This window comes from Lepidochelys olivacea, assembly GCF_965140295.1.
Source record: "Lepidochelys olivacea isolate rLepOli2 genome assembly, chromosome: 4".
In the NCBI taxonomy this organism is placed as follows: Eukaryota; Metazoa; Chordata; order Testudines; family Cheloniidae; genus Lepidochelys; species Lepidochelys olivacea.
In genome coordinates, this window is record NC_140414.1 from 137,023,717 (window position 1) to 137,049,658 (window position 25,942).

Here is a 25,942-nt window from a genome sequence, read left to right on the forward strand (position 1 = left end):
ACAGAAAATTTCTGACCAGCTCTGATTTTCAACCTTATTCTGAAGCAACAGGCATTGGCCACATCCAGAGAAAGACTACAAAGTTATGGGCCTGATCTTTCACTGGACACATGCAGATAAACCTTTGAGCCCACACAGAGGTTCATCGACTTCAGTGAGGCATTAGGCCAACGCAGGGGTCCACCAAAGCACACAGAATTATAGGTCAAGCCCTAAGAGTCCAAACCTGTAATTGTGGAGCACCCATTGAAGTTCTGGATCAATTAGGAGTCCAAAGACATTCCATGAATGAAGAAATTTTTGTAGGGTTCAACCCTATATGGCCCAATGGTATTTCCTATCTTCCTTGCTTCTGCACGGGTCTGATCCAAAGCCAACTAAAGTCAGTGGAAAGAGTTCTATTAACTTCTGTGGATAAGTACCTGTACGCAAGTCTTATATTTGATTTCCATTTCTTTGTATATAATGTCCTAGTTTTGGCCATATCCGATTTAATAAATATTTTGCTAACTTATCTTTTTTAGATTTGTGAACATATTTAATTAGTTTATTCTAACAAAACACTGATAACAATTGTGCATGGGAAGCATTTTGTTGTATACAAAATAAAGTGTCAAGAGAGGGCTTTCATTTCAGTACTTTCATTAAAAGAAACAAATAATCTTCTCAATGTGCATGTAAAATGTTTCATGTCATAAGACAAAAACAAGAAGAACTCATTGGTTCCTTAAGAGAAGCTGTGTTCACTCTGTTCTGCTGATTTTTCTATGATTTATAAATGTGAAACTTGAAGACACTTTGATTTTTGTTCCAATTTTTTAATTACTATTTGTATTATTAATAATTGTGCTTTCATACTACTTATGGATTCAGAATTAAGGGCTGAGACAGCTTTTCCTTAATGAGATCAAATACAGAGTTGCAGATCAAACAATCTTGAATTAATAACAATGACAAAAATACCCTAAAACTACTCTTGAACATAAAAGAAAAAAACTGAATTAAACAAATGTTATGTATCAAGAAAACTCTGTAAAAGCTATACCAGTGATCACAGACGTGTAATTTTTCTCATCACTGTTAACAACAAGCAAAGTTAAAATTGCATATGGAGTTTAATTAAAAATCTGTATAATATCAATATGATTTCTACAGTTCAAGCCCCTGATGCAGGAATTGGGGCAAGTTCAGAGAAAACAAGTCTTTTAAATAATGAGAGAGAGAAAGAGAGAGAGAGAGACAGAGACAGAGAGTGAGCATGTGCGCGCAAGCGAAAGAGGGGGCTAAATAGGGGGTTTGGATTCAAATTAAACTGAAAGATGAAGTTTGCAACACATGCAAACAGTGTAGCTCATGGGCCAGAATAGTTTAAAATAATCTATGCATTTTTAGATGTGAGTTGCTATTCAACACATGATAGAGCTCTCATTAAAATCAAAAGTCAGATATACTACACTTTCTCTGTATCATTTATGTCATAGATATAAAGGGAAGGGTAACCACCTTTCTGTATACAGTGCTATAAAATCCCTCCTGGCCAGAGGCAAAATCCTTTCACCTGTAAAGGGTTAAGAATCTAAGGTAACCTCAATGGCACCTGACCAAAATGACCAATGAGGGGACAAGATACTTTCAAATCTGGAGGGGGAGAAAATTTTTTTGTCTGTCTGTGTGATACCTTTGCCGGGAACAGATCAAGGATGCAAGTTCTCCAACTCCTGTAGAGTTAGTAAGTAATCTAGCTAGAAAATGCATTAGGTTTTCTTTGCTTTTTGGCTTGTAAATTCGCTGTGCTGGAGGAAATGTGTATTCCTGTTTTTGTGTCTTTTTGTAACTTAAGGTTTGAATCTGACTGCCTGTAAGATTATCTTCCATTCTGATCTTACAGAGTTGTTCTCTTATCTTTTTTTTTTGTTTTTCTAATAAAGTTCTGATTTTTAAGAATCTGATTGGGTTTTTTGGGTCTTAAAAATCCAAGCAGTTTGTGCTCATCTGTTTATTCTCAAGCCTCCTCAGGAAAGGGGGTATAAGGGCTTGGGGGGATATTTTGGGGAAATAGGAACTCCAAGTGGTCCTTTTCCCTGGTTCTTTGTTAAAGCACTTGGTGGTGGCAGCGTTTTACCTAATCCAAGGCAAGGACTTTGTGCCTTGGGGAATTTTTAACCTAAGCTGGTAGTAATAAGCGTAGGGGGTCTTTCATGCAGGTCCCCACATCTGTATCCTAGAGTTCAGAGTAGGGAGGGAACCTTGACAACTTATTTGCTCTAAGTTAGGAATAGAAGGTTCAGCATAAAGGTGCTTGTTGGAAAAAAAAACTAATAATGGGGTGACATAGGCTGGCATTGTTGGCTGATGGGAAATGGGAATCAATATCTCAAAAGTGAATGAAAAATAATAGTTATGGTGGAGATAGGCTGCAAAGGGTCTAGAGGATGAAGACCAGTCAATTATGTTTGATGCATTAGAGAAGGGAGAACCAGTGGAGGGATGCAACGAGAGGGGTGACATGATCAAAATGACAGCTTAGCTATCATCTTTGAAGCCTCATTCTGAATGGATATGTTTGGGGCAAGACTGCATTTGTCAAGGCCACATAGAAGGAAGTCGCAATAATGAAAGAGTGAGCTGATGAGAACCTGGATGAGAGATTTAGCTGTGTGGATGGAAAAAAAAGGCCATATCGTAGAGGTGTTGTGCAGAAAAGGTAAACAAAATTTAGATGTAGCCTGGATATGAGTACTTTGAGAGAGGACTGTGACCCAAGAATCCCCTAATACAGTGGTTCCCAAACTTGTTCCTCTGCTTGTGCAGGGAAAGCCCCTGCCGGGCCGGGCTGGTTTGTTTACCTTCCGCGTCCGCAAGTTCGGCCGATCGTGGCTCCCAGTGGCCACGGTTTGCTGATCCAGGCCAATGGGGGCTGCTGGAAGCGTCGGCTAGTACGTCCCTTGGCCCCACACCGCTTCCCGCAGCTCCCATTGGCCTGGAGCAGCGAACTGCGGCCACTGGGAACTGCGATCGGCCGAACCTGTGGACGCGGCAGGTAAAAGACCGGCTCAGTCTGCCAGGGGCTTTCCCTGCACAAGCGGCGGAACAAGTTTGGGAACCACTGCCTTAATGCCAATTTGCAAGGGGGTTACAGAAATGTCCTGACTCTCTCTATATATGTCACACACGCACACACACACAAACTGAAAATATGTTCTTAGATTTCTTATCAAGGTATGAGTTACCACCAGAGGTGAAGAAACAGGTTTTCTGTCAGACAAGAGATGTTTATTCACCTGCCTCCGTTGGATGTAGAATAAGCATTGCAAGGTAAAACAACAGATGGCCATGTATATATGAAATTATCAAAGAGATGTGAAGTCAACAGGGAAGCAGCACACAGGAAAAACAAGCCATGGATGGTTATACTGGCTGAATACATGCAATGAAATGTTGGGGATATAAGTTAAAGGCAAAGAAGACACCCCGTCATCCTGATCCTAGGAAGTAAACAAGCAATGTGTTTACATTCATGAAAATGGGATCTCAACCAACCTTGGTTGAAATGGTGCAGAGGACTTTGCAGGTGACATAAACTTCTACAGACAGGAGGTTAACCTGTTAGTTAAGTTTAGTCTCTAGAAAGCATGTTATGATTTTGTTTTATATGTAGCCTTTTGTTTCCAATATCCTTCCTCACTATCATTTGAATCTTTGATAATAAACTTATTATTGCTTTCATTATAAATATATCTAAGTGTTGTGATGTTCAACAAAGTGCTGGACCAGAGACTAATCTTGCAATCTGGTGTGTATACTGACCCTTTGGGAACAGCAGCCCTGGTATTTCTGTGAGTAACCAGTGACAGGGGCTTGATGTCAAAGGCGAATGCTTCAAAGGGACTCAGGGACTAGGGTGCTCCTGTTGTTAACCCACAAGGTAAAGCTAGAGCTGTCACAGCTCCAAAAAAAGGTGCTTAAGTAAGTGGCTAGTAGGCTGTCAGTGTTAAGAAGCTGACACCCAGCTAAGCACATGCAAGACTCTCTCATGCTGAAGGATAACAAGGTGAATGAGAGGACTGGGTACCCTAACAACCACCACAAGGTCTAAGCTGAAGGTGAAGCCCATGTTGCAGGTATGAGTGACAGCCAAGATGAGGAGATTGTCCATAGGGCTTGAGAAAGGAGGATGGAGGAGGGCTTGGGGTCGAAGATTAAGAGCTCTGTTTTAGCCATGTTTAGCTTGAGTTGACGGCTAAACATCCTGGTGGAAATGGTAGATGAACGGTCTGAGATTTTAATTTGAACAGAAAGAGACAGGCCTGGAGTGGAGAGGTAGATCTGTGAGTCGTCAACATAGACATGGTAGTTGAATTTGTGTTTGTGGATGAGATTACCTAGATATAAGGCATAGAGGGAGAAAAGAAAGGGCCCTGTGGAACCTCCACAGAAAGATGAAGGATGAATGAGGAATAACCTCTGAGGAACATGCTGAAGGAGTGATTAGAAAGGTAGAAGGAGAATCAGGAAATGATAGAGTCACAGAAGCCAAAGGAGGACAACTTTTTACAAAGAACATGGTCTACAATAGAGCTGGTTGGAAAATATTTTCATTGAAACAGTTCTCCATCAAAAAATGCTGTTTTGACAAAACTAATTTTTTTCACAAAATAATATCGATTTCAATTAAATTTTGTTTTGAAAAAAATCATTTTGAAAATGTTGAAACATATTTTGACATTTTTTTCATTTCAAAATGCCTTTTATTTAGAAATTTACTTTACGTTATACAAAAATTTTAAAAATAATAAATAAAAGGAAAATATAAATAGAATATTTCAACTGACTCATTTTTTTGGAATTTTGTTTTGTGAAAATATCAAAATTGTGGTCTTTCATCCTAATTCAGGATATTTTGTTTTTTAATCTCAAATTTTTATGGGTCAGAAAATCCACTTTCTGACCAGCCTCGTTGATAGTGTCGAAGGTGGCTGATTGGTCAAAGAGGATGAGACAAGAATACTGGTTCTGATCTTTGGCTCACAGATCATTAAATACTTTGACAAGAGCAGTTTCACTGGAGTGCAAAGGGGTTGAAACCAGTTTGGAGAGGGTCTAGGATAGAAAAAGAGGAGAAGAACTCTGGACACCAACTGTAAATGCGTTTGGATAGTGCGTTCAATGATCTTAGAGATGAAAGAGAAGAGGGAGATGGGCAGTAGTTGGAGTGGCAAGTGGGGTCAAGGGTGGGTTTTTAAGATGGGAAAGACTAAAGCATGTTTTAATGTGAGGGGAACACACTAGAGGGAAGTGAAAGGTTAAGGAGAAGAGTAAGGAATGGGATGAGAGTGGACATGTGGGAGATCAGGAGATAGGATGGGTCACTAGGGCAAGTGGAGGGTTACAAGAAGGAAATAGACAAGAAACCTGTGTCTATAACAGGAGAGAAGGAGGAGAGGAAGGGAAGACAAGCCGAGGGGAGTGGGGAAGGTCATGTCCTATTTTGTAAATTGTCTTTTGGAAGAAACTGGCCACATCCTGTACAGAAAAAAAGTGGATGGAGAAGGAGGATGGGAGGGTTTGCAGAGTGAATCAAAGGTGGAGAAAAGGTAGTGGGGATTGCAAGCATGGAATTCAGTTAAGTTGGAAAGTCTGTTTGTTTGCGTCAGGGAAGCCTGGCTGTTTAAAAATAGCCAGAGCTTCGCGAACCAGCTGAGCGGCGGCGAAACAGCTGAGCAGCGGCGAACCAGCTGAGCAGCTCACAGCAGGAGTTTGCCTGGGACTGGTAAGTATCCGAGTGTGTGTGTGTTTGCTTGCTGAGGAAGTATCCGAGCGTGTGTTTGCTGGGAGGGCAGTGTGAGAGCCTGAGTGAGTGTCTGATTGGCTGCTAGCCTGCAGGGGGCGGGCATTAGGGTGTCTGTTTGTTTGCGTCAGGGAAGCCTGGCTGTTTAAAAATAGCCAGAGCTTCGCGAACCAGCTGAGCAGCGGGGGACAGCAGAGCAGCTCACAGCAGGAGTTTGCCTGGGAGTTCGTCTGGAGTGAGCCCAGTGAGGCTTACGTCTTGCAAACTGCTCTGAGGAAGCTCATAGTAGGAAGGTGATATGGAAGGGGGGGGTTCAGCTGTTGTGACCTGCACTGGATGTGCCATGTTTGTCTTTCTTCCACAGGACAGAAGCGACTTTGTCTGTACAAAGTGCAAGCTGGTCTCCATATTGGAAGAGAAGATTGAAGGTCTGGAGCAACAGATAACGACCCTGCGTTGCATATGAGAAACTGAGGATTTTCTGGACAAAACTCAGAATAGGCTTCTAGGGGCACAAAGCTCTAAAGATATAGAGCAGGTTGCACAGAGGAGCCAAGAGGCCAGTGAAGAAGCTTGGCAACATGTGACCTCCAGAAGAGGTAAGCAGAATGTCCGGGTTCCAGTAACACAGACACAGGTAACTAACCGCTTTCATGTTCTCTCCACAGGTACCGTTGCGGAGAGTGGACCAGATGATATGTCTGGGGCGAGAAAGCAGAAGGAGACTCCGCTGGTTGGAAGGCATGAGATGCGATGTCCTGAGGTTGGGGGTTCCAAGACCACCACTCCCAAGAAAAGGAGGCGGGTGGTGGTGGTCGGGGACTCTCTCCTCCGGGGGACTGAGTCATCTATCTGCCGCCCTGACCGGGAAAACCAAGAAGTCTCCTGCTTGCCAGGGGCGAAGATTCGAGATGTGACGGAGAGACTGCCGAGACTCATCAAGCCCTCGGATCGCTACCCCTTCCTGCTTCTCCATGTGGGCACCAATGATACTGCCAAGAATGACCTTGAGCGGATCACTGCGGACTACGTGGCTCTGGGAAGAAGGATAAAGGAGTTGGAGGCGCAAGTGGTGTTCTCGTTCATCCTTCCCGTGGAAGGAAAAGGCCTGGGTAGGGACCGTCGAATCGTGGAAGTCAACGAATGGCTACGCAGGTGGTGTCAGAGAGAAGGCTTTGGATTCTTTGACCATGGGATGGTGTTCCATGAAGGAGGAGTGCTGGGCAGAGACGGGCTCCATCTTACGAAGAGAGGGAAGAGCATCTTTGCCAGCAGGCTGGCTAACCTAGTGAGGAGGGCTTTAAACTAGGTTCACCGGGGGAAGGAGACCAAAGCCCTGAGGTAAGTGGGAAAGCGGGATACCGGGAGGAAGCACAGGCAGGAATGTTTGTGAGGGGAGGGCTCCTGCCTCATACTGGGAATGAGGGGCGATCAACAGGTTATCTCAAGTGCTTATATACGAATGCACAAAGCCTTGGAAACAAGCAGGGAGAACTGGAGGTCCTGGTGATGTCAAGGAACTATGACGTGATTGGAATAACAGAGACTTGGTGGGATAACTCACATGACTGGAGTACTGTCAAGGATGGTTATAAACTGTTCAGAAAGGACAGGCAGGGCAGAAAAGGTGGGGGAGTAGCACTGTATGTAAGGGAGCAGTATGACTGCTCAGAGCTCCGGTACGAAACTGTAGAAAAACCTGAGTGTCTCTGGATTAAGTTTAGAAGTGTGTGCAACAAGAGTGATGTAGTGGTATGAGGCTTTCTTCCGGCAGCTCACGGAAGCTACTAGATCGCATGCCCTGATTCTCATGGGTGACTTTAATTTTCCTGATATCTGCTGGGAGAGCAATACAGCGGTGCATAGGTAATCCAGGAAGTTTTTGGAAAGCGTAGGGGACAATTTCCTGGCGCAAGTGCTAGAGAAGCCAACTAGGGGGGGCACTTTTCTTGACCTGCTGCTCACAAACCGGGTAGAATTAGTGGGGGAAGCAAAAGTGGATGGGAATCTGGGAGGCAGTGACCATGAGTTGGTTGAGTTCAGGATCCTGACGCAGGGAAGAAAGGTAAGCAGCAGGATACGGACCCTGGACTTCAGGAAAGCAGACTTTGACTCCCTCAGGGAACGGATGGCCAGGATCCCCTGGGGGACTAACTTGAAGGGGAAAGGAGTCCAGGAGAGCTGGCTGTATTTCAAGGAATCCCTGTTGAGGTTACAGGGACAAACCATCCCGATGAGTCGAAAGAATAGTAAATATGGCAGGCGACCAGCTTGGCTTAATGGTGAAATCCTAGCGGATCTTAAACATAAAAAAGAAGCTTACAAGAAGTGGAAGGTTGGACATATGACCAGGAAAGAGTATAAAAATATTGCTCGGGCATGTAGGAATGATATCAGGAGGGTCAAATCGCACCTGGAGCTGCAGCTAGCAAGAGATGTCAAGAGTAACAAGAAGGGTTTCTTCAGGTATGTTGGCAACAAGAAGAAAGCCAAGGAAAGTGTGGGCCCCTTACTGAATGAGGGAGGCAACCTAGTGACAGAGGATGTGGAAAAAGCTAATGTACTCAAGGATTTTTTTGCCTCTGTTTTCACTAACAAGGTCAGCTCCCAGACTGCTGCGCTGGGCATCACAAAATGGGGAAGAGATGGCCAGCCCTCTGTGGAGATAGAGGTGGTTAGGGACTATTTAGAAAAGCTGGACGTGCACAAGTCCATGGGGCCGGACGAGTTGCATCCGAGAGTGCTGAAGGAATTGGCGGTTGTGATTGCAGAGCCATTGGCCATTATCTTTGAAAACTCGTGGCGAACCGGGGAAGTCCCGGATGACTGGAAAAAGGCTAATGTAGTGCCAAGCTTTAAAAAAGGGAAGAAGGAGGATCCTGGGAACTACAGGCCAGTCAGCCTCACCTCAGTCCCTGGAAAAATCATGGAGCAGGTCCTGAAAGAATCAATCCTGATGCACTTGCATGAGAGGAAAGTGATCAGGAACAGCCAGCATGGATTCACCAAGGGAAGGTCATGCCTGACTAATCTAATCGCCTTTTATGATGAGATTACTGGTTCTGTGGATGAAGGGAAAGCAGTGGATGTATTGTTTCTTGACTTTAGCAAAGCTTTTGACACGGTCTCCCACAGTATTCTTGTCAGCAAGTTAAGGAAGTATGGGCTGGATGAATGCAATATAAGGTGGGTAGAAAGCTGGCTAGATTGTTGGGCTCAACGGGTAGTGATCAATGGCTCCATGTCTAGTTGGCAGCCGGTATCAAGTGAAGTGCCCCAAGGGTCGTTCCTGGGGCCGGTTTTGTTCAATATCTTCATAAATGATCTGGAGGATGGTGTGAATTGCACTCTCAGCAAATTTGCGGATGATACTAAACTGGGAGGAGTGGTAGATACGCTGGAGGGGAGGGATAGGATACAGAAGGACCTAGACCAATTGGAAGATTGGGCCAAAAGGAATCTGATGAGGTTCAATAAGGATAAGTGCAGGGTCCTGCACTTAGGATGGAAGAATCCAATGCACCGCTACAGACTAGGGACCGAATGGCTAGGCAGCAGTTCTGCGGAAAAGGACCTAGGGGTGACAGTGGACGAGAAGCTGGATATGAGTCAGCAGTGTGCCCTTGTTGCCAAGAAGGCCAATGGCATTTTGGGATGTATAAGTAGGGGCATAGCGAGCAGATCGAGGGACGTGATCGTTCCCCTCTATTCGACATTGGTGAGGCCTCATCTGGCGTACTGTGTCCAGTTTGGGGCCCCACACTACAAGAAGGATGTGGATAATTTGTAGAGAATCCAGCGAAGGGCAACAAAAATGATTAGGGGTCTAGAACACATGACTCATGAGGAGAGGCTGAGGGAGCTGGGATTGTTTAGCCTGCAGAAGAGAAGAATGAGGGGGGATTTGATAGCTGCTTTCAACTACCTGAAAGGGGGTTCCAAAGAGGATGGTTCTAGACTGTTCTCAATGGTAGCAGATGACAGAACGAGGAGTAATGGTCTCAAGTTGCAGTGGGGGAGGTTTAGATTGGATATTAGGAAAAACTTTTTCACTAAGAGGGTGGTGAAACACTGGAATGCGTTACCTAGGGAGGTGGTAGAATCTCCTTCCTTAGAGGTTTTTAAGGTCAGGCTTGACAAAGCCCTGGCTGGGATGATTTAACTGGGAATTGGTCCTGCTTTGAGCAGGGGGTTGGACTAGATGACCTTCAGGGGTCCCTTCCAACCCTGATATTCTATGATTCTATGATTCTATGAAAAGTAGAGTTGTTCACCTAGGAAGATGGCAGAACGTGATACTTTTGAGCCTACAGTACTGCTTTGAGCAGGGGGTTGGACTAGATGATCTCCTGAGGTCCCTTCCAACCCTGATATTCTATGATTTCAGTTCACGTAACTAAAAAGAAATGGACAAAAAGTTTGGTTTAGAGCAATTTGGCTACATCCCCAAACTGACACAATCAGATTTTCTCATCCCTCATCTCTCTGGTCCACAGACACCAAAAACATATTTTAGGAACCCTGGTAAAGTTTGGCACAAACATCACAGGAAGCATAATTATGTAAATACCTAAATAACAACGGACATATATTTCACCCCAGTTCTTGCTGTGGGAACTTTTGTGTTTTCTTCTATGGATACAGGTAAAAATGGAAGCCTATCTGCAAATTAAAACCTCAGCAGCAGCAACACCAGATAATTTATGAAGTAAAGTATATAATTACACATGCTCATAAATATTCATTCTCATGTTCCTAGTTATGGAGAAAAGAAAGTGAACAAGCTGATTAATCAATTGGTGGTATCTGATTCAGCTGGTTATACAAATACCCCATTAAAGATTGCAGAGCAATTTGGGCGCAAATACCAGAAGATTGCATTGACTGGGGGTACTATCATGAAACAAAAATATTTTTGCTACAGAAGTTAAACAGGCTGTTTATAACCTGTCAGAGCTGAGAAATGGATGGAGGAGGGAGAAATAGAGTTCCTATGCTTACTGGCCAAGATGCTTATTATAGACAGTGCTGTTAAGATTGCCTGTTATAAGACCCTGTTTTCCGTTACCTATAACTTTGCCAAAATTTAAGCATTTGGGTTGAAATTTCCCATCCCAGATGTCTGGCTCGGGTTGAATGTTTCTGGAAAGATTCCACAAAAATGGTTCAACCATTTCCAAGTATGACATTAAGGAAAAAATACATTGTTTTACCTCTGTTAGAATGATTGTAACAGACATTTCATGGATAAGTTCTGGTGAATCAATCCTTTGCAATTTGTAAGAAGGGTGGCCCTGGTGTCAGGGATGTGCCTTATTCTGTTCCCCGACAAAACCACCCATGCTGTCTCCTGAGCACCACCACCTGCCAAATCCTGCTTGTCTTGCTTACATGAGTATTCCCATTGGCTTAATAACTTTGGGTCAGATTTTCAAGGGCATTTGGGTGCCTAAAGATACCGATAGACACCTACTGGGATATCCAAAGCACCTAAGCAGGTTAGGCACCAAGCTTCTATTGATTTGGATGGGACATAGGTGCCTAACCTGCTTAGGAACTTTGGAAGATCCCATTAGGTGCTTATCTGCATCTGTAGGCACCTAAATACCTTTGAAAATTTGTCTCTTTGTGTATTCACTCCTTCATGTTTTAATTATAATCCCCTAACTCCTCCACTAATTTACCACAATTTGCTTTTTGCTAATTACTGCTAATTGTATTAATACATGATCATAGTAACTATAATCCCCACAAGAGACTGATAAAGATAGGCTGGCTCTATGCAGGTAGATTTTTTCTGGGGCTTTGACTTCTGTTCTTTGCAACTGATTTATTTTCCTTCTGTCTTCCATACTCATAACTCTTGCAAATGGTGAATTGAAAGCACCTTATTTCTGTAATAGATCCTGAGGGAAAGTTGGGAACTGGAATTCTCAGGAGGGAAATATACCTCCCATTTTGACAATGAAGATGTTATTTTACTGTTAGTCATTAAATCCTACTGAGACTCTTAGAGTAAGACAGGTTATGATGTGCTTATTACAGTATTCAGCATATACCATCCCATTTATTACAGGAATCATTCCAGTTATCTTTACACCATAAATTATATTTTTTGTGAGGGCAACACAGGGTAAGTCTACACTGAAAAAAATCCCACATGAGCAAGTCTCAGAACCCCAATCCACTGACTTGAGCTATGGGCTAAAAATAGCTGTGTAGCTGTTTCACCTTGGGCTGGAACCAGGCTCTGAGACCCACCCCTGTCACGGGGTTTCAGAACCCAGGCTCCACCCCAAGCGGGAACATCTACACTGCTATTTTTAGCCCATAGCCTGAGTCAGTTTGACTGCTGCTGCCCTGAGTTGGGCTTGCTGCTGTGGGCTTTTTGTGTGTGTGTGTGGGTGGGTGGGTGCGCGCAGTACCCATAGTTTTTCTATGCTTCGTCATTTATGAAAGGTGCAAGACGGTTGCTCGGTTTAACATGCCTTTATTTGAAATGATCTGGAGACTGGCATTTTACAACTTGGGGTAGAGCCACGATGGGGACTTACACTCAGTGCTGCAACGCCTAAACTTTAGGCATCCTGCCACCTAGTGGAATCCCAGCTCCAAGTTTGGCTCCCGGATCCGCTATACAATCCATGAGGAGAGTTAGGCATGTCCGACTTTAACAGGGAGCCACCTAAGCTAGCCAATAGGAAATGCTGAGGAAAGGGGTGTGGCCTATGTTTCACACCTCAAAGGGATTCTGGTGCCTAATTCCAGGCAGGAGAGAGACACGTCTCTCCACTTGGGAGTTACAGATGTGAACTCCCTCCTGGAGTTAGAGGCCTAAGCTCTTTCTTGCAAAAAACTGAAGGGGAGGCGATATTCCCCTCCCCCCTCATAAGCTTTAGTCCACTATTTAGAGCACTCACCAAGGCTGGGGAAGACCTAGTTTCAAATCCACCTCCTCTATCCCATATGGAGTAGGGACTTGAACCCTGGTCTCTCATCTCTCACATAAGTGTCCTGAACACCAGGCTAAGAGGCATTTTGAGATGAGGCTCTTTCAATCTCTCCTGTTGAACATGTTCTCCTTGGTAGAGATAATTAAATAGACATTGGGACAAAGTGCCATGCTTGGCTCTGTTGCCCAGTGGTTAGGGCACTCACCTGGCATATAGGAGACACAAGTCCCTGTTCCAGTGATTTTTTAATTATTTATACAACGTGGAATAGCTTTAACAGGAGAGATTGACAGGTACCTCCCATCCCAGTGGTTAGGGCACTCCCCTGTGCAACAGACAACCTGGGTTCACATCCCTGCTCCTGAGGAGACAGTTCAAACCTGGTTTTCCACATCCTGTGTGAGTGCTCTAGCCACTGGGACATAGAGAGAGGGCAGCAGTGGTCCCCCTCCATAGCTTTGTGTGGGGCTCTGCATTTTCAATGCATACCTGCCCAATAAGCTAGGTGTTCCCCTGCCTGAGGTTCCCACTGGTGCTTAGGTGTGAGCTAGGCAGTGGCTGTCAGGACTTAGGCAGTTGCACACGTGGCTAGTGGCATAAATGTAGGCACCTTGTGAATTTAGGCACCTACAAGGTTAGGCCGCAGCTGAACAAGGGGTGTTGAGGCTCTCATTGACGTTTAGACACCCAAATCCCTCTGTGAGCCTAGCCCCTTGCCATTTATTGATTCTGCTCCATTCTCTTCTGTTTGCCCCAACAACACAGAATCATAGGAGGCAGATAACCAAAGTTCAGTCTAATCCTCCCTCCTCCACAAAGAGTGCATCCTGTCTTACTATTAAACAATCATACCCATCACTGTATCTTTTCATGCCAGGTGTATTTAGCCACGTTTGCTTTAGTGGATAGTAAATAAAATTATTTGCTCACGTAACACCACATCAGAGAGACAAAAGCTTTGTCTGTTTCAGTTCTCTAATATCCATGTGAACCCTTCTTTTCTATTTCAGTTCTCACCTCTTCATTTTTAATTTGACAGTCACGTTTGAATGAACTCCAAAAGTCAGAGTGCAGCTTTTCCAAAACTCCCAGTTTCACATGGTTTCTGCTGGAGTCATAAATAAATTGGCCAAGTTTGCTGCAATCTTAGCTCTGTTGAAACATGTTTCACATTGACGCAAGTTTTGGGTTGGCAGTAATCACCCCAAACCAGGTGAGCATTGCTGTTTTCATTGCTAATTTTTGCACAGCTTAATACAGCTCTGCACCATGTCACATTCCCATAAGTCTCCATGAAAAGAAAGCTTTCCTCACATGAACCCAGCTTCCTGGGTTCCTACCATCCAGATGGTATATCTGTTGCAACCTTGTGTCAGCCATTTTAAAGATGAAAGTAAGAAGTCATGTGGTGCATTCTGAATGCCAGTCCCAGCATGCCCATGGTGCTTATAGCTGTAGGATGCAGAGGCTGCCTCACGTAATTGTGAGTCTCTGGTGTCACTTTACATCTTCATTTTCAAGTCTATGGTGCAGTAAATTGGCCCCCTCATAGACAATGCATAAAACACTCTGTCTGGATGCTACATTTGTTTTTATTATAAAAATGCATTATGTGCTGCAATGCATGACACTGGCAACACTATTCAGTTATGGTTCCTGGCTTCCATCTGGAGGGAGGGATAAGTGAAGCACTGTTTCCTGACACAGTAGTTCTCAAACAGCGGTCTGTAGAGAGGCTTCTGTCACAATTGTAAAGCTATCGGTTTGTGAAGCCTTACTAATAGTTGCTGTAGCCAGGATCAGGACTCTTCAAGGATTGCCAGAGACATTTTGATCAACTAAATCAAAACAAAAAACAAAACAAAACCAACTTACCTACCCCTCGTGAAGCACTTTGCACCCAGGCAGGGGTGCTCCATGTCTTTCTTTGCTGGAGGTTTCTTTGATGTAACTCCAGTTGTGATCATGTTTAAAATTGCAGAGATAATAATTTAGGGTCAGCTCCTAAGCTGTTGTTAATCAGCACAGCCCTATTGATTTCAATGGAGCTATGCTGGTTAAGACCAGCTGAGGTCTGAATCAAATTTCTTGAGACTTACAGTGGTGTAACAGAGCTGAATTTGACTCATCATGGTATATGGGATGAGTGCTTAGAGATAGAGTTAAATAAGCAAAAAAACAAACCAAACCAAACCAAAACAACCACAGCATCAAACCGCTTTATTTTCCTTTCTGGCAATACCCACAAATTCCAGATGACTTTAGGAAAGTAATCTCCTAGAAACGGACAACTGAAAACTCATTAGTAGTAGGAGATGGTTTTTGAGGATGTGGTTTTATTACCTTTACAGAAGCTAATGCCTATTCAATTTACTGTCCTCTGCACTGTTTCAGTACTATCAGATTAAACCCACAATATAGAAAAGAATTCCAAGAGTTGTCATAGGCAAATACATATTTGGAAGACTCCTTTCCTAATAGACTTTTTAATTTGAAGGCGCTATCATGCTCATACAAAAAACTGATTAAGCCTGCCCTAATGGCTAAAAAACTGACTTGGCTGATTGTGCCAGGGATGACCCACACACGTTAATCACAGGCAGTTATATTTAATCTGGACTCAGATTTATTTTTAACAGGTTACACATGATTCACACAACACTCCAAAAGACAGCACTCAATCTCCCTCATGCCGGCACGCCTCTCTCCTCTAGGAAACAACATCAGATGCTAAAGGCCACTCTATGGCCTATACTCAGGGATGGCTCCTCTTTGACCCTAGTCTGGGTAAAATCAAATAATCAGACATGCACAGTCTACTGAGGACTGTTGTGCCAGCCAAAGTGACCACAGTTGATGGCATCACACCTAAGATGCAGTATGACGTATATTTCTGTTTCTGGTAAGACAGCAATGTCATCATTATTTGTAAAATCAGGACCCATCAGGGTCTTTCAATTGCCAGTGCAAAATAGTGTGGCACTGATCTGTTGAGATGGATATTAGGACTTGCCGTTCCACATATCAGAATCAAAGCTGGTCAAAAAGTGTTTACCAGCCAAGACTACTCCAGTGATGCTGCCTTGTTTGTGGAGAAGCCGGAGAATTTCAGCCCTGCTTTCCAAGGTCCCCAAGATTCCATCCACACTATGGGGTTGAACATCCCATGGCAGAAGACCAAGGTCCAAAACCTTGGAACTGGCCACCACAACCCTGGTGTAGGTGAAGTTGAGTTCCATGGAGAGCTTATCTACCTAGACTGCAGGCAGAGTTCAAATGGTTACAGCACACTGGACATTTTTAGATGAATAGGTCTTGCGGCCTCCTGCGTGAAGTCCATGTCCCACTTATGGATGGAAACATTTTGTTGTGCTGAGACAAAGTTCAGGATCTATCAAACCTGTGTATTACATGTATTGCTAGACAGGCCAGAAACCTGGAACCTCTTACAGGCAGAATTAAGAGCAGCTAGAGGCATTTCATATGTGTTGTCAGTGCCAAACCCTGAGCATAAAGTGGTTTGACTTTGTGCAAAATGTTTTCCATTCATCGCTCATTATATTCAAAAATATATTATAGGGAACAAGAGATGTTGTTAAAATGAAAGCTTACTTTAATACTTCACATTTCAAGTTGTTTAACTGTCTTTCCTTCTTTTCAGTATCTTTAATAAAAGGATGCTTAATGATGTGTTTGCCATGGTACTAAGCAGGCTGAGGTCTCTGTATACCAAACCCCAAACATTAATACTGTTTAACGTTGGACAGTGACTGGGTTATGTTGACTCTTTGGGCCCATATAGTCCATTTAAATGAATACTACATTTATTGTTTTTATATGTTTTCTCTGTAATGCTTTTACCTAAAGAAAAAATGAGCTCAGATGAGAAAGAGCAGTGTGGTAGCTTGTAACTGCTGGCAATACACTATTCATAGCCCTCAGAGAGAAAGCAAAGCACGGGCGCTGGCCATTAGGAAGACTGATTTGCTGAAAATATCATAGTGTAAAGCAGAGAGCTGTGCAGACTTAAAACAGAAGAGAGTGGGGACAAGGGTCCCTGCCCAGAGAAAGGTGATAGCTGGAGACCAGAAATCTGACTGGGCACTTCTGGAGTGGACCACAGAGAGGAGACACAGGTGCAGTTACCCTGAAACTGTGACGGTTTCCTCCCTTAAAACTGCCCCCCTTCCTCTCCCAAGTATGGTATTTTCCTAGGTAGAAAGTATGGTGTAATTTGTAAATTTAAAGTACAGGTCTGGCAGCTGAGAATCCTAAGAAGAGCTGTTTGAAATTTCAAATTTTGACAAACATTTTAGCCAAAATTTTAAACCATAAAGGTTAAATAAAAAAGGTGGCGTTTTCTCAAAAAGTTACCATTTTCTGAAAAGCTTTACTCCTGGGTTCTATTCCTGCCACTGACTCTCTGCACAGCCTCGGGCAAGTTACTTAGGCCCAAATTTTGAGAAATGGATCACAAGTTTTGTGTGCCTTGATCTTAGAGTGCTACAATAGCCTGATTTTCAGAGGTGCCAAACAGCCACAACTCCAACAGAAGGCAACAGGAGCTAATAGGGCTCAGGTCCTAGGTGTCCCATGTTGGGAGCCCAGGCACTGAAGCACTCCTGTCATAAATATCAAGGGAAGGGTAAACCCCTTTAAAATCCCTCCTGGCCAGAGGAAAAACCCTTTCCCTTGTAAAGGGTTAAGAAGCTAGGATAACCTCGCTGGCACCTGACCAAATGACCAATGAGGAGACAAGATACTTTCAAAGCTGGAGGGAGGGGAGAAACAAAGGTTCTCTCTGTCTGTGTGATGCTGCTGCTGGGAACAGAACAGGAATGGAGTCTTAGAACTTAGTAAGTAATCTAGCTAGATAGGCGTTAGATTCTGTTTTGTTTAAATGGCTGATAAAATAAGCTGTGCTGAATGGAATGTACATTCCTGGTTTTGTGTCTTTTTGTAACTTAAGGTTTTGCCTAGAGGGATTCTCTGTGTTTGAATCTGATTACCCTGTAAGGTATTTACCATCCTGATTTTACAGAGGTGATTCTTTTACTTTCCTTCAATTAAAATTCTTCTTTTAAGAACCTGATTGCTTTTTAACTGTTCTTAAGATCCAAGGGTTTGGATCTGTGTTCACCTATGCAAATTGGTGAGGATTTTTATCAAGCCTTCTGCAGGAAAGGGGGTGTAGGGTTTGGGAACATTTTAGGTGGGGGAAAGACGTTTCCAAGTGGGCTCTTTCCATGTTATATATTTGTTAGATGCTTGGTGGTGGCAGCAATAAAGTCCAAGGGCAAAAGGTAAAATAGTTTGTACCTTGGGGAAGTTTTAACCTAAGCTGGTAAAAAATAAGCTTAGGGGGTTTTTCATGCAGGTTCCCACATCTGTACCCTAGCGTTCAGAGTGGGGAAGGAACCTTGACAACTCCCGTGTAGCAGGAGCTTTTGTAAATGTTGGTCTTAGCCTCTCTGTACCTTCATTTCCCAATCATCTGTTTTGCTCATCACTGTAGTATCTGAGCACTTATACAACATAATGGTACTTATCCTCCTTGCTTTCTCTGCTGTGTGGATTACTTCATGCTTGAAAAGTGCCTTGAAAGTACAAAGTAGCATTATTATTATTACTTACACTTTGGCTCCTCAGATGCTGACATGAGGTATGAGGAAGAAAAGACTTTCAAGAGTTTGAAGACTATTTGTACCTCTGATCCTCTGGTTATACCTACTGAATGGATACAAAAGATAGGCTTAAGAAACTGATGCTGAAAATGTTTCCATTTAGCATCCAGATGTACAAAATAAACAATACAACTTCAATCACAGGCAGAAGCTACCAAGCCCAAAACCTGATGAGATTCTTTTATTCATTTTCCACCAGGAAAAAAAAAATCTAATTACCACAAACTGTTTCATCAAAATGTCCTTGAGGCTACTTGTGTTTGGCAATTCAGCTCTGCAAGCAGCAGAGTTTACTTAACACAAGGATATGACCTTAGCTTTACTGCATCAAGTAAAGGGAAATCAATACCAGAGCAGTGATACTTTGGGACTGCTGATAAGAGAGTTCATGGGAAAAGGGAACTCACAGTGGTACGGCTCTGATAAGCCAATAATTGAGTTTTATTAATACAAATGTGCTTGGGGGCTTAGGACATTGCTGAAAGGTCTTGCCTTTTTAATCAAATTATAAATACATTGAAATAAGAGGGAAATACTTTTGTTAAAATTAAAGGTTATATCAAGTCTACTGGAAATACAACAAGAGTAAGGCTCACGTAAGAGTTGCTAAGTTCTAGCTGGTGCTTTGAAGCAATCTGAGGCCAGGGACGGGGACACAGGCCACCTGAATGGAGAGCATGGACATTTGTATAGGGTCAGATTATGATACACTCATTGTTGATGAATAGCTCCATCCTCCACAAAAAGTCCAGTTGACTCTGATGAGAGTAGCTGTGGAAAACAGTCACCTCCCTCTGAATTGCACCAAAAGTATCAGAATATGGCCCATAGCAGGCATGGGGCATACATTAGCATAGACCATTTTTGGGTCAAGCTAACATCACATGTAACACCACTGAAGTCAATTTGGCCCAGTGGGTCTGAACTTGTTGTGGAGATGGTCCCAGTTGTACTTCAGTGGGAGCTGCTGGTTCTCAGTGTCACTTGGGGGTAAGTGATGAAATACTGATTTTGCCATTTGCAATAATTATTTCATACTCCTTATTTCAGCATGGTATGGTGTCATCCTCCCTTGTAAATGTTCCTTATCATGTTCTGCACGCTTCTGTACGTGTAATAATTAAGGGTCAGATCCTACCACTCTTACACAGATTCATAGATACAAGGACCAGAAAGGATCACTGTTATCTAGTTTGACCCCTTGTATAACACATTCCATAAAGCTTCCTCAAAATAATTCCTGGAGCAGATCTTTCAGAGCATCAATCCTGATTTAAAAATTGCCAGTGATGGAGAATCCACCACGACCTAATAGTTAATTATGCTCATTGTTAAAAATATATGACTTATTTCCAGTTTGCATTTTGTCTAGCTTCAAACTTCCAGCCTTTGGATTGTGTTTTACCCTTTTTTTCCTGCAAGACTAAAGAGCCCATTATTAAATATGTGTTCCCCATGTAGTTACTTATTACTTATAGACAGTAATCAAATCACCCTTTAACTTTCTCTTTGTTAGGATAACTAGATTGAGCTCCTTGATTCTATCACTACGAGGAATGTTTTCTAATCCTTTAATCCTTCTCATGGTTCTTCTCTGGACCTTTGCCAATTGATCAATATCCTTCTGGAATTGTGGACACCAGAACTGGACACAGTATTCCGGGAGCAGTCACATCAGTGCCATATATAGAGGTAAAAGAACTTCTCTTCTCCTACTCAAGATTCTCCTGGTTATGTATGCAAGGATTGCATGAGCCCATTTGGCCACAGCATTGCACTATCAGCTCTGTTCAGCTGATTATCCACCGTGACCTCCAACTCTTTTTCAGAGTCACTGCTTCCCAGGATAGAGTTCTCCATCGTGTACGTATGGCCTACATGCTTTGTTCGTAGTTGTATACATGTTGAATAGTACCATATTTTATAAGTTGTCCCTTACTGCTTGACTTCAGCGGGTTTATTGGCAGAGTAAGGTCCAACTCACCGAGAGTAAGAATGACAGAATTTGAACAGAGAGCATAATTCCACCCCATATCACAATCTGACATTAGTCTTATACTGGTTTGTAGGCACAGTGCATAAAGACCAGGCACCCCAAATTCCCAGTTAAATGGAACATTAGACGAGTTGGAATAGAAACCTCTCAAAATGTATAACTTCACATGAACAAAACAATAGAAAAACATAGACCTTAAGCTGGTATGAGTTGGTATACCTCCATTAAAGTTAACAGAGCCATAGCGATTTATGCTAGCTGAGGATATGATCCATTTTCTACACATAGGAAAAGTCAAGATAATAGACAACCATGTGAAAAAAAGCAAAAGCTTAAGAGACAAACCTGAGTGGGATATCAAACTCATCCACATGTCCATGAACAATCAGCAAATGCCCTTCCTCATTACTCACTTATATGAAGACCAAGAAGGCCAGAATTTTCAGACAGACTCAGCACCAACAATCAGGGCCCGATTTTCAAAAGAGCCGAGCACCTAGCAGCTCCCATCTGGCCACTTCATTTAGGTGCTTAGATGAGAGCCGAGCTTTTTTTGAAAATCTGGCCCCTATGGCCTTATCAGCCAATGTATGTTTCAGCACCAAATTCAGTGGAAACTGGACCAGATCTATACAAGCTAAGGAGTTATTTTCCGTGTATGTTTCCTGCAAGTAAACTTTCTAAAAGTAAGTGCTTATGTAAATCTTGTGCTAGCATCAAATGATCACATTTGGTGATGCAATATTGTCATTTCAATTTGAAATGCTTCAGGGAGAGCGGGATGTACAGACAGCATTGCAACATTCTCAGGAATGAAACTGTGCAAACTACCCTATCTAAATTAGGTCAGATAAGGTACAATACACCCTATTTATAGCAGTTGGTGGGTCTCCAAACATCTCAATGTTTGTGTAAAGGGGTTCGCACAGGAGCACCTCCTTATGGCCAGGCATAGTATTGAGGCTGTCTTCCTGTATGGGGAGCCCTGTTGACAGCTGCTCTGTCTCTGCGGTAGTCTTAGCCTGCAAACTGGATCTCTGACCAAGTCAGACTTTAGTCCACCCCTTCTGGGAGAGTCCAACAAAGCTATAGTCCAATGAAGTTACAGCAGGTCTTCCATCTGTCTCTGGGCTCCATGGTCCTTCACCTCACCTTTCTCAGTGGCTGGGAGAGGAATCCAGGCCCTCTCTCTACTCTGGGTTCCAGTCCAAGGACCCTATTCCTAATAGCCAAGGTCTACTCCCTCAACAATCCTTGCTGCCTTCCTGGACTACTTCTTATCTTTTCTATCCCCCAGAAAATGACTGCAGCCTCTCTCCCTACAGCCTCTTTCTGCTACAAACTTCTTGGCTTTATAATAACCACGGAAACCACCCAACTCCAGCTCAGCTGGGAGGTGTTACCAGGTAGGTTAATTGGCCTCTAAGGCTCAAATTAACCCTGTCAGAGCCTGTATGGGGTACATATTCCATCACAACTTGGGAATATTCATGTTCAGAAAGACATGAATCACTGGCTTTAGTCAGTCACGCCCTAAAAAATATTCCTATGCAAAAGAGTCCATGGAAAAGAATTTGAGATTAAATTTTACATGCAATAGAGCAGAGAGCACAAATAAAAATGGCTCTTAGAAAGCAGTCCATTACGCTGATACACTATCTGCACACATTCATCTTCATTTTTATTCATCATCATTTGCAAAGAAGTATTATTGCTTACCATCCAATAGTGCTCATCTCATACTTATTCACAATATTAAGCAGATGTCGGTAAGAGTAATTAAAGAGATAAAAAATAGAACATTGTGCTTTATTGATAAAAGATGTGGTGAGAGAGAGAATTTTTTAAAATTCATGAGTTGATGTTTGTTGACATTTATATGTAAAAATAAAGGGACAGATAATGGATCTTTGTAATGTCTAAATTTAATTCTTTCTCGACTAAAAACTATAGACAAACAGTGCAAAGGGAACAAGCATCTCCATGTTTTGAAAAGAAAAGGTTATTTGAAAACTTAATTTAATATTTAATATTTCAGTTAATGTCAATTTTTTTTAAATAAAGACTATTGGCTCCAAGTTTGATGAGGCTCCCTCAACAGGTTTATGATTTAAGCTTCCAATTTAAATAACCAATATATTGTTTAATATTTGTTTATATTAATTTCCACAATATGTATCCAATGTGCTAAGCACTGTCCAGACATTGCTGAAGAGATGAGCCCTGTTCCAGTGAGCTCGTGGTCTTAGGACAGACTGACTTGCAAACAGAGGTTAGAGAGAGGAAAACAATGAATAGGGATATATTAATGTAACTGAACTAGATTCAATATAGGCAGCATGACAAAAGTGGGCCTTTCAGGTGGACTGGAAGGTTAATAGGACATGGGCCTCCTGGATGGCCCACGGCAGGCATATGGGAGAAGGTAGGAAAAGGCCATTTATCAATGAAAACAAAGAGTTTCAAATTCCCTTAGTTTAATCTTATTTTTTGTATTTTCTGTTTTACCAGTCACCATTTTTGCTGCCCTAAATAACTGCTTTCCATTCTGTCTGTAAGGTAGACCCAGCCCTGCATCGCAGAGTGAGGAGGACAATTGCATTTGAGTTACACAGCTTTAGTCTTCCCATTGTGGCACCAACAGCCACATTCACAAGAAAAGGGCCTAGAAGAATATTGCTTCCTGTGATGTGATGAATATGCTTAGCTCAGGCAGAAGAGTGACTTACCCTTTGTGGCTGGGCACTCCCTACTGACAGCTGCTCTGGCCCTGCAATGATCTGCTTCTTCTCATGACCTGGACCTCCAGCCAGGTCACATTCAGTCCCATCACTTCTGTGACAGGGCCCACTTCTGTGGTTTCACCCTGTGGCCCAATGGAGCACAACTCACTCTGTCATGGGATCTTCAGGGGTCAGTTGTCGCCTCTCACGGGTCCAGTGCGGCGATGTTTTAAACCTCCAGCTAAGGCACACTTGAGTCCTACCTCTTCAGGGGTAATTAAGTCCAAAAATAAAGGTATACTGTGAACTCAAAATCTTTGGCAGGATGCTTCTGCTTAAGGCTTGTCTTCATGCAGACAGTACTTTTAGTCAGTCACCCTGGACATGGTCCGTTGGGTCCACAGGCTCTCATTACTCCACTCCTGGCCAGTGTGGGGCACAAATGCCCCATCACAGAGTCCCACAAACAATATTCCAATGACCTTAAGCCAGGTCTTTGTTTCAACTCTGGGATCAATAGTCATTGCATCCTTTATATTAAGGGGAGGCTTTCAGGCCACCTTAACGGGTGCCTGGTAGGTGAATCCAGGCCCTCCCCCAACTCTAGGTTCCAGCCCAGAGACCCTTTAGCAAGTGGCTATGGTCAGTTTCCTCAAACTCCTTGCTGCCTCCCTGGAGTACTTCCTAATTGGCATGTAGGCCCTTTTCCCCAGCCCCTATCTCGGTTCACTCCTCCACAGACACTTCTCCAGGCTCTACAGAGTTCTCTTCTGCTCTTGTACTGAGAAACACTTCCCAGGACTTTCTCCCTGGAGGCCCAGCTCCTGTCTGCCTCTCCCAAGGCTCTCTGTGTGGCCGTATCTCTTTCCTCCAGAAACCTGACTCCAAGATTGCTGCTTTGGGATCCTGCCCTATTGTTAAGGCTCACCACTGAAGCTCCCTACACTTGTGTGGCTTCCCAGTGTCTCTCCTGGCCCTTTGACAGAGTTCCCTTCTCAGGAGAGGACTCCTGGACCTCCTTTCTATTGCTCTGAGTCTTTCCTTTATTAGTCACCCCACAGCTCTCAGCTAGGTCTTATCCTTAATTCATCCCCCAACTCCTCCCTAGCTGGGCCTAATCCTGAACTGGGCCTGGCCCATCTGCCAGATGCCCAATGTGCTAATTGCTCCAGTTAACTTTTTCACTGGCAGTGTATGGTACTAACCCCTCTCCCCATCAAAACTCCCAATGAATTTAGGGCCAGAAAGGCCATCACTCGAGGAGCAAGGGAGGGTGGCAGAATATGGCCCTTACTGAAAGCACTCAGCATCTTGCAGGAAGAAACTCACCATTTGACAGCATTGGTACCCAAGTCATCAAAATAGCCCAGGGATTGTGAATCTCAATTCCTGCTTGTCTTATACATGCACAGTCCCATCAAAGCCATTGGAACTACAGCCTTGAGAAAAGTGAGAAAGTTTGATCCAAAAATCAGCCAAACAGTATCAAAAAGTCAAGCAAAAAAAGGGGGGGGGGTGAGTTTGGGTGCAAAACTTAGCATGTAGGCCTTGTTCTCTCTCAAATAAGTGACTTGATAGCACATATTTTTGAGAGGGATAGCTGCTGTAAAATATCACCAGAGGGATATGGAAAAGTTACAGAAATCATGATACAAATTGTTCAGCTGATTGTGGAAACCATGAAAAGCCAAAATGCAATTTTTTTCAGTTCTTGGCAACCAAAGCCCAGATTTTTTTTTCACTGAAAATGGCTTAAAACATAACAAATATCAGCCCAAACCTGCCACCCCACCCTCCTCCCACACAATTTTTTTGCTTGAAAAAAACCCCCCAAAATAAAAACTTTTTTGAGGAAAGCAGACACTTTCCACAAATGTTTTCCTTTAATCCAAACATGAATTTTCCATAAAAATAAAGTGTTTATAGAAAATTTTGACTCATCATAACAAATGGCCAAAACGATGCTTTCAAAAATAGGCAGAACTTTCCCAGCCCAAAGACAATATTATACACCACTGTTGTTTAGAGGGACAAGGCATTATGTGCTTCTGTCATCTCTGATGTAATTCCACTGGATTTGTTATCTCTTGAACACATTTGGCCACAACACCTGACAGCTATTGCCAAAATATGCCGGAATGTCCTGAGCATCTGCCCTCTAGAAATCCGGTCTCTTTATGGTGTCTCAAATTGTCCACTCAGAATCACTCGTCGGTTTTGAAAATCTTTGCCTTTATGAGCAGTGAGGAGATATTTTTCTTGACTCCTGTGTTTCTCCTCCACATTTAGAACATGGCAAGTTCAGAGGCTGTCAAGTCACGCTACATCGCACGGGACAACTTTTCAGAAACGTGGCCTTGCTTTTTCTGGGGTATAATTTGCACTGCCAAATTTTTCACTCACATTTTCCAACCACAATTCATTTTGTAGATGCAAATTGCACCCACGAAAAGGCCACAGCCTGGCTGAAAAATGTATCCCTCCTTATTGCACCACCGCCTCTTCAACGGAAGGGCTTTTAATGGAGTCTGACGACACTTGTTTGGCAAAGGCAAATGAATCAACATGTTTATTTTACATATGGAAAGAGAATGCTGGATTCTGAGTATAGCTGTCATTGATGCAGCTGCCACTGCCTTCTGTTTCATTTTAAATGATTAATAACGTTTGTCACTTCCAAAGTGTCACTGTGGTCTATTGCTATACAGCACAGAGTCTAAGTGATTGCGCTCTCTTTTAGATCCTGGTGAGTAATGGTGGACAAATCTGTTTCATTTTATTGCAAACATTACGGATTG

The 25,942-nt window shown here is 43.0% G+C and overlaps 1 long non-coding RNA gene across 1 annotated transcript in view; it reads right to left on the minus strand.

Moving 5' to 3' along the window:
- The window catches only part of LOC311520094, an 89,812-nt gene extending 71,365 nt beyond the window's left edge, over positions 1–18,447 (minus strand). The window contains exon 1 of the long non-coding RNA XR_014711488.1: positions 18,376–18,447. This is a non-coding gene — a long non-coding RNA (uncharacterized lncRNA). The remainder of the gene's footprint in view (positions 1–18,375) is intronic.
- Between the last annotated feature and the right edge of the window lie 7,495 nt (positions 18,448–25,942).